General features: G+C 47.8%; 2 pseudogenes; both read left to right on the top strand.

Annotated features, from left to right (window-relative positions):
• Positions 1-4992: 4992 nt before the first annotated feature.
• On the top strand, positions 4993-6413 carry LOC147728280 (uncharacterized; annotated as a pseudogene).
• Positions 6414-6655: 242 nt separating this feature from the next.
• Positions 6656-8371, top strand: LOC147728279 (uncharacterized; annotated as a pseudogene).
• The last annotated feature ends 1073 nt before the right edge of the window (positions 8372-9444 follow it).

The following is a 9444-nucleotide window of genomic DNA, read 5'->3' as shown; positions in this document are numbered from 1 at the left end:
TAGTTCTTGAGAAAATTGAATTTGAATTTTTTTATAATGGCATTTTCTATGGGAACTTTAGACATGGCTACAGCCCGAACGGCTGAACGGAATTACACCAAACTTGGCAAAATGGTAGGGACCGGTATGCAGTAGTGCCTTTTCTATATTTGGTGAAAATCCCTCCAGTAGTTGTTGAGAAAATTGAATTTGAGCAAATTATATATCTATATGCGCTCAACATTCTATTGGGAATAACTTTGACGCCGATCGATGAATCTCTGTGTAATTTTCCAGAATTTTGGACAACTTCGCTCCGCTCCTTCCCTGAAAGTTTCGGGGGGATTCGTCAAGCGGGGCCTGAAAGGGGGGTCCCAAAACGTGTTTTCCCCATGTTAATTTCCATAGGGACCTTTAGACACGGCTACAGCCCGAACGGCTGAATGGAATTACACCAAACTTGGCAAAATGGTAGGGCCTGGTATGCAGATGTGCCTTTGCTGTGTTTGGTGAAAATCCCTCCAGTAGTTCTTGAGAAAATTGAATTTGAAAATTTTTAAATGCCATTTTCCATGGGACCTTTAGACACGGCTACAGCCTGAATCGCTGAACGGAATTACACCAAACTTGGCAAAATGGTAGGGACAGGTATGCAGTAGTGCCTTTTCTATATTTGGTGAAAATCTCTCCAGTAGTTGTTGACAAAATTGTATTTGAGCAAATTATATATCTATATGCGCTCACCGTACGCGTACGGTTCGCGTACCGTACGAGTACGTGCGCGTACCCTTTCGTGCGCGAGCGAGTTTCTGATTGGCTGGTAGTCGACTGTCAACATTCCAAACTGTCCAAACCAGGAAGTGTTGGCCACCATCTTGTTTTTTCAGGAGAACTGAGGCACAAGAGAGCCCAAAACAAGAGTGGAAAACACGAAAAGGGGGCAGGGTAGAGACCCCCCCAACCCTCTAGCCCTTCTCAGGGAGTCCCAAAAGGACACCCAAGGGCAAAAAAAAAAAACGCCTTCTCAATTCAATCCACAAATGCCATATGACGCCATTGATACCTTTTCAGAGGCTATTATTCAAGACCTTATGAAATTAAGGACCTCATCAGCAACAAAAAACAAGAAATCAAAGATGAAAAACAATTTGAGTAAGGGACAATCTATTGCACTTTCCAATATATCGGAAAAAGAAGGAACTATTATAAAACCCTCCGACCAAAGGGGTAACGTTGTGCTCCTAACAAGAGAACAATACTGCCAGGAATCTCTACGGCAATTGGAAGATGTGGAGAATTATCTAAAAAGTAACAAAACAGAATATCAGCACAGCATTCAAGTTTATCATGATCTGCTAACTAAATGGCGTAATAAACTCATGTTGGATACCAATGAATTATTGTTTCTTCGCAATCCTGAACCTGTCATTCCGACATTTTATCACCTTCCCAAGGTTCATAAAGATCTTGATTGTCCCCCAGGGAGACCTATTGTATCCTCGAAGGGAGGATTAACTGAGAATTTATCCATTTACATTGACTCTTTTTTATCTAATTTTGTTGTTGATTTGAAGTCCTATGTAAGAGATACCAAGCATTTTGTAAAACAGCTTGAATTGATCACTTGGGATACCACGCATGTACTTATAACACTAGACATCACAAGTCTCTATACATGTATTCAGCACACACAAGGTATAGAGGCAGTCAGGTATTTCCTGAATAAAAGACCTGCTAAGTACATGGAACATAGTACCATGTTGATTGAGCTTCTAGAGTTTTGTCTTATGAACAACATATTTTTGTTCGAGAATGAGCTATTTAGACAAATCTCAGGGACTACGATGGGAACCTGCTTCGCCCCCAGCTACGTGAACCTTTTCGTTGGCTGGTGGGAGGAGCAGGTGGCCCTAGCAGTAGCGAAAATCAAGTGGGCAGAACACATCGTGGTATGGCGTCGGTATATCGATGATCTCTTTCTGGTGTGGAGGGGCTCCACCACACAGGCTGAAGCATTCATTAGGGACTTGAACAACAATAGTCTTAACTTGAAATTTACTGCTGACATCAGCACTTCAGAGGTACACTACTTAGAATTAAGGGTCTTCGTAAATAGGGAGAGGTTGGAGACGGCCTTATACAGAAAACCCACATCCGGGAATAGCATACTCCATGCTAAAAGTAGCCACCCCCTAGTCTGATTCGAATCATACCCTATGGGGAACTTCTCAGGTTGAGGCGCAACTGCTCACAAGACTCTGATTTTGTAAAGGCAGCAGAGGAATGCGTCATGAGATTCCGCATAAGGGGTTACAATCAGGCAGAATTGGAGAAGACCTATAGGAAGGTAGCCAGAATTCCTAGGAAACATCTACTAGAGAGTAAGGATAAGAAAGATCAATCTTCTGAGATTAAAAACAAGTTTTGCATGATCACGACTTTTTCGGATCAGGCTAAAACTTTAAGAAAGGTACTCTCAAAAAGCTGGCATATTCTTCGCACTGATCCCATTATTGGGAATGATGTTCCTTTGAAGCCTTTAATAACTTTCAGAAAACTGAGATCCATTAAGGACAAAATTGTTCACAGCCATCTTGCACCAGTGAAATCAAAAGTGAGTGGGACACTCAAGGACATGAAGCGATTTTTTCCATGTGGGAAATGTTGTGCATGTGACAATAGCAAACGGGTATTCTCATATAAGATCCCATCGATGTCCCAAGCGAGGCCCATCAAGGAATTCATTACATGTACAACCCCCTATGTTGTTTATTGTCTTACCTGCCCCTGTGGACTTCAATATATTGGGAGCACGATCAAAAATGTGAAAATGCGTATCTTAGAACATCAGAGAGCAATCATGAATAAAGATATTGCATACCCTGTAGCTCGACATTTCGCTGAAGTACATCAAAGTAACAGGGAGCTGCTACAATATTTTGGTTTGGATCACATACCCCAAAACCCGAGAGGGGGGGAAGATTACTTAGTCTTCGTAGTCTCGCTATATTATTAATATGCAGACAAAACATCCGTTAGGTCTTAACAGTGGGGAAGAACTGACTGTTCATTTAGGGAGATAAGAAACGTACATGTGAAATGAGGAATCTATATTAATTACAGTGATGGTGAACTTATTCCTTGAAGATGGCCTCTGCCAAATTTATGAAATTGATGATGTTGAACTATTTTGATACCATATGGGAGATGAAGAATGGGATCTCTAATTTTGTATAGAATTATGATGAAATCGTTATCATTAATCCCCTCACATCTGTAATGAACTTTGAAATTTGAATATTTATGAAACTACTGATTTTATTCCCCCCGCTGTAGTCCTGTAAGGAGTGGTGATAGGAAGCCGATACACGGCTTTATCTATTTGCTTTTCAGCCTATTGGTTTTTGGTAAATTTACCCCATGTATTTTGTTCATGATTTGTAAATATTGTAGCCACTGATGTGGTTGTCGCATATATATATGCTAAATACTTTGTGCTCTTTTTGCTGACAATATCACACAATGGGCAATTCGATGGCGCCTGGGTAAGATGCCGGTGATCTGCCGATACACGGCTCTATAAACAACATATGCACCGGCAATAGCGGGTTTTATGTAAGTAATGATACAACATCAGAGATATTGTGAAATATGTGTTACCTAACCTCTTCAAAATGGCCGCTATATTCTCATGCGTTTTTCGTAATTGTCCTTTGTCAGTTACCTGTGAATGACGTATATATTATGCTGTCAGACGGTCAAGAATGTAAACATTGACGAAGGACTCTGTGTCCGAAACGCGTCTGTTATACTTGTTTGTGGGCTGAAGTAAACCTTGCCGCTTACCCCTGGAGTGCGTGAACGTTTTCTTTACGGAAGCGATTGGAGCTTGATTATTTGCCGCGAGTATCGGCGCGGAAACCTGCACCCGCTTGTGAGAGCCTCAGGACTACCGATGCGACTTGGGATATGAACTCCAACTCCAGTTTCCTTAATCCGAAATGAACACCAACACAGGGGCAAGATTAAAGATATATTCCTGGTTTATTGATTACGCTGTAACGCAATTGGGATTTCATTTTTACACAGATAGCCATTATGTTCAACCGAACAATGATTTTAAAGTTAGTATTTCTGATCTTGTGCTCTTAATTCTATGTCAGGAGCGGAGGCGTCTCATTAGGCTGTCACTTTCTCCTTTATTGTACTCCAGCAGCCCTTAAAAGGTATCAACATTCTCAAACAAAACTACATTTCCCATGAGCCTCAGGGAAAATGGAAATAGAAAATGTCCCAGTAACTGTCCAGTAACTGTCCAATCCCAGGCCAGGGCTCCTCATATCTTCCCCTGCTGGCACTCTATCCTCCTCTTTCTTCGCTGCTCCAGCAGCATACAGATGAGTGTTTTTCTTTACTTTCTGACTGACTCTACATTGTTAGCGATTTATTTGCTGAAATGTACAGGGTCGCGCAGGCTAACGCGCTGATGTTTTTCCCCCCTGGGGGGTTGAGTTAGCGACTCTGTGTGTGTGCCGCGGGGTGTTTTCCGCTCCTTTCGCGGTTGTGTTTACTATAAGGCTCTGTGCGCGGGCGGCCTCCCGCCGCTAGGGGACCGCGCGTCCTTCGCTGCTGCTCTGAGGAGCTTTACCCCCGACGGGCGCGAGTCGTTGAGTTCCGCTTTGTACTCGGGTTGGGAGAGGCGGCTCAACGTATTCGTGCACCGCGGGGGAGGACTGGTCTGGTTTTGTGTTACTAATTGGGCAGCGCTAAGGCTAAATTACGATTGCAGAGCCCCTGCCTGGAGCCTGAACACCCGCGAGGCGGGTAAGATATTGGGCACGATTTCGGGACCGGCCCAGGAAGGCTTCATTTTCAGTGCCTCATAGCAGAGGCTGTTGGTCCCAGTTTTCCTACATAATTACCCCGCTGCGGTGGGAAGAGATATTTTTTCAGGGCTCTGTCCTGCCATTACCCCCTAATTGAATTGGCTCCTGGGTATTGCGCAGAGGCACTATGGAGTATGAAGAATACTACGAGGAGGAGGAAGAGCAGCAGGTCATGTACCTGCCGGTGGATGACCACTTTTGCCAAGTTATGGACTCTTCCATTTTGAAAGCAGTGACGCGGGTAGTGGCACCCCTAGAGAAGAAGATTGATCAGCTGCAGGCACAGTGCCAACCCCTCGGGCAAAGGGCAGACCTTTTGGGGCAAACGGAGCCCATACCTCCGAGCCAACCATCGACGAGTACCACAGAACCCAAGAGGAAGCGTCCTGCGGACGCGGGGGTGGACTCTGATGCATTCTCGCGCTTAAAGAAGGCTTTCCTAGACGCAAAAACTACTGAGACCCCTTCAACCTCAAAGGAGGCACTGACTGGAGACCTGGGGAAGGGGGGTCAGGACGATGCGGCCACAGTGGACCCGGACGAGTCACCCTAAACCTCGGATGAGGATGGGGAATCAGAGAGTTTGTGGCTTCCCACCCAGCCCACCCAGGAGTCAAGCTCCGACCCCAGTTCAGACATGTTCAACCCTGGCGAGCGCTCAACGCACTGGGTTCCCGCTCCCAAGGTGGCGGCATACATGGCGGTCAGGCTTCGTATGCCTTTGGACCAGGAGGTGTGTAGTTATCTTCGGGCAGAGTGCCCGCGTCCCACCTTGGAGGGTAAAGTTACGGTTACCCCAGACATTGACCCCAAGATGTCCACCTTCCTGACAAAGTTTGTGAAGGACCCCAAGAAGGGCATAGACCGCTCTTGGAGGGCCTGTCAAGATAAACTCTTGGACACGGCGGGGCCTTTGGCGAAAATCTTAGATATGGCCGAAGACGCCAAGGCCTCTGGATCGCTGATTTCCCCGGAGACCCTTTCCGGTTGGGCGCAAAGAGCGATCATTTTCCTGGGGAATGCGAATGTAGCCATTTCAACAGAGAGGAGAGGATCTATTCTAATCAAAATAGACCCGAAGTTGGGGGAACTAGCCACATCTGAAGCAGGTCCGATGGCAGAGGGTAACCTCTTCGGGGACCAGTTTGTCAAAGAACTGGGTAAATTTGTAAATACCTTTAATTCTCTGGACAAGGCCCAGAGGTCCGTGAAACGAATCTTCACGCCACGTGTTTTTGGCGCAGCCAGACGCGGAAGGGGCCGCTCGTCTGGCAGACCCTATAACAAAGGCTCCTACAAGCAGGGCGACTCTCACAGGGGTCAATACCAGGATCCTGACAAGTTCGGAAACTTCTACCAGACCAGAAGTTATCCCCGCCGCGGTGGTGGAAGAGGAAGAGGAGACGGCGGCTACAATAATCACAAAGGTGGGACTTCAAAATGTGAAGGGCCTGAAAGTGGGGGGCAGACTCTAGTTTTTTCTTCAGGCATGGTCTTCGCTCACCTCCGAAGCCAGGGTCTTACAGACCGTCGGAGGGTTCCAAATAGAATACTCGGGACTCCCCAGGCAGTCCATTCGTCCCAGACCTATCGGCTTCACGCCGGACCAATGCTCTCTGATAGACAAAGTGGTCGCGGATCTCCTACAGAAAGGGGCTATTGTGCAGACGGATCTACACCCGCGAGGTTTCCTCAGCAATATTTTTCTTGTGGAGAAGCAGGACGGGGGCTATCGCCCAGTGATAAATCTCAAGGAATTCAATGGCTGGCTTATCTACCGCCATTTCAAGATGGAGGGCATTCACCTCCTGCGGGATCTACTTCAGGAGGGGGACTGGAGGTCCAGCTGGACCTGAAGGACGCCTACCTCACGATTCCCATCTTCGCTCCCCACAGGCGTTTTCTCCAGTTTCAGTGGGGTCAACAAATTTACGAATTTGCCTCCCTTCCTTTCGGACTGTCGTCCGCTCCGTGGTGTTTTACCAAGGTGCTGAAACCGGTGGTGGAGCGCTTGCGCACGGAGGGCATCCGTCTTATAATTAATCTGGACGACATGCTCCTCCTGAATCAATGTCCACGGAAGTTGCTGGCCCACCTTCAGAGGGCGGTCAACCATCTAGAGTCCTTGGGGTTCATAGTCAACCAGGCCAAATCGGACCTTCTACTATCGCGAGGATGCAGTTCCTGGGTTTTCTGATAGACTCAGTGGAAGCTAACTTGTCCCTGCCTTCTCGGAAGTTGTCCAAGATCAGGCACAAGTTGAGACGCACCCTGGCACGTCCGACGATCCTGTTACGACACCTGGTTGTGGGTCTCTTATCGTCATTCATTCAGGCGATATTCCCGGGGCCCCTTCATTACTGGGCCCTTCAGCGCCTCAAGGCTTTTCACCTCCGCAAGGGCCTTACCTACTCCCAGGTCGTCCCACTCACAGAAGAGGTGAGAACGGAGCTTCGGTGGTGGATCGAGCATATGGACGCTTGGAACGGTCGGGCGATCTTTGGTTCCAAGACGGATTTGGTGATAGAATCCGATGCCAGCGGCCTGGGCTGGGGAGCGCGTTGCGGCGCTGGTTCTACAGGCGGAGTATGGTCATCCGCAGAGAAGGATCTTCACATCAACTGTATGGAGTTGATGGCGGGGTCATTTGCGGTGAGGTGTTGGATGAAAGACAGGATTCAGTGCTGTGTCCTTCTAAAGATGGGCAATGTGGCGGCGGTGCGCTACATCAACCACCTGGGAGGAACCCGGTCCAGGGCTTTGTCCGACCTTGCCCGATCTCTATGGGAGTATTGCCTGTCCAACGAAATATCCCTGTCAGCGGAGCACCTTCCCGGCTCAGCCAACCAAGTGGCGGACTGGTGGTCTCGCCATTGGAGGGACGCCAGCCTATGGCAACTTCGCCCGGATGCGTTCGAGGCGAACGGAAACAAATGGGGTCGGTTCTCAGTGGACCTTTTTGCTTCCCGTTAGGACGCCCAGCTGGAGCGCTATTTCAGTTGGCGGCCAGATCCGGAAGCAACGGCGGTAGATGCGTTTCTGCAGGATTGGAACAAGGAGAGGGGCTATGTGTTTCCCCCTTTTGCGATGATCATGAGAGTGTCAACCCAGGTGAGGAGACAGCAGGCGGATCTGGTGGTGATCACCTCGATCTGGAGATCGCAAGCTTGGTTTCCAGTTCTGATGGAACTTTCCTGGGATTTTCCAATCCCTGTACCCCATGTTCCAGATCTCCTCAAGAGTCCTCAAGGGGATCCTCACCACCTCCTGGCCACAGGCAACCTGTGTCTGATGGCCTGGCTGGTTACAGGCAACGCTGGCAAGTCCCGGGACTTTCAGAGGACACTGCCACGCTGTTGGCCAAATCCTGGGCAGACAGTACCAACAAGAGATACCGATCAGCATGGTCTTTGTGGTGTGGTTGGTGTCTGTGACTACAGATTGATCCAATGGGGGAAGACAGGGGAGAAGGAGGGTTTGGCGTACAGATCAATCAATACCTTTAGGTCGGCCATCTCGGCAGGTCATACCCCGGTTGATAACCACCCGATAGGGGAACACCCTCTGGTTTGCAAACTGCTGCGGGGGATTAGGTTATCAGTTCCTCCGAAACCTCGCTATTCAGGTTTATGGGATGTGAATAAGGTCCTTAACTTATTTCGGGAGTGGCCGTCCAATAAATACCTGTCGAGGGAACAGATTTCAGCTAAGTTGGCAATGTTGCTTTGTCTGATTTCGTATCGCAGGGTCTCAGATGTGAGAGCCTTGGACCTTACAGATCGTGTCTTGACCCCGGATGGAGTTACCTTCCACATCTCTAGACGTACCAAGGGCGATTCCCGATCTATCTCGTATCCTGCATTCCCGTATGTCCCGAAGTTATGTGTGGTTAGGGCACTGAAGGCCTATGAAGTGGCGACGATTGATATACGCCCACAGGGTGTCAAACAGCTATTTATTGCTCTTACTAAACCACACGGGCGGTTTCATCCCCTACTATTGCGAGATGGGTACGATGGGTTATGCAGGAAGCTGGCATAGATATTTCCCAATTTAGAGCTCATTCTGTGAGAGGGGCAATGGCGTCTAAAGCCTTTTCCCTGGGGGCTCGTCTGGAAGACATTCTGAAAGCTGCAGACTGGTCTTCAGACTCCACCTTCAAGAGATTTAACTTTAAGCCAGTAGTGTCTCTGGCTTAATTGGTGGTGGATAAGCTTTGAACTAGCCTAATCAGAAGCCTCCACTCCTGACATAGAATGAAAAATTTCCTAGCTAACGTGCAGGAAAGTTTAAATTCTATTAAGGAGGCAGAGGCGAGGATTAGCCCACCCTGTCTTCATTCGAACCCTCCCAGAATTGCTACGTTGGGACGGTAAGTAAAATCTTTATGATGCAGTTTCCCTAATATGCTGTTGTAGGCTATGACACACTTATGTCGATTGACTTGCTCAGTGATGCTATGATGTTCCTATGTTGATTGACTTGCACAGTGATGCTGGCTGATGTGGTTGGAAGTTCACTTCCTGATGCCTTACTTAAACTGCTTGTACCGTAGGTTCTGAGACGGGCAAACAGGATT

The sequence above is a fragment of the Lissotriton vulgaris genome, chromosome 3_1 (genome assembly GCF_964263255.1).
Source record: "Lissotriton vulgaris chromosome 3_1, aLisVul1.2, whole genome shotgun sequence".
Taxonomy (NCBI): domain Eukaryota; kingdom Metazoa; phylum Chordata; class Amphibia; order Caudata; family Salamandridae; genus Lissotriton; species Lissotriton vulgaris.
This window is presented reverse-complemented; position numbering and strand designations above follow the sequence as displayed.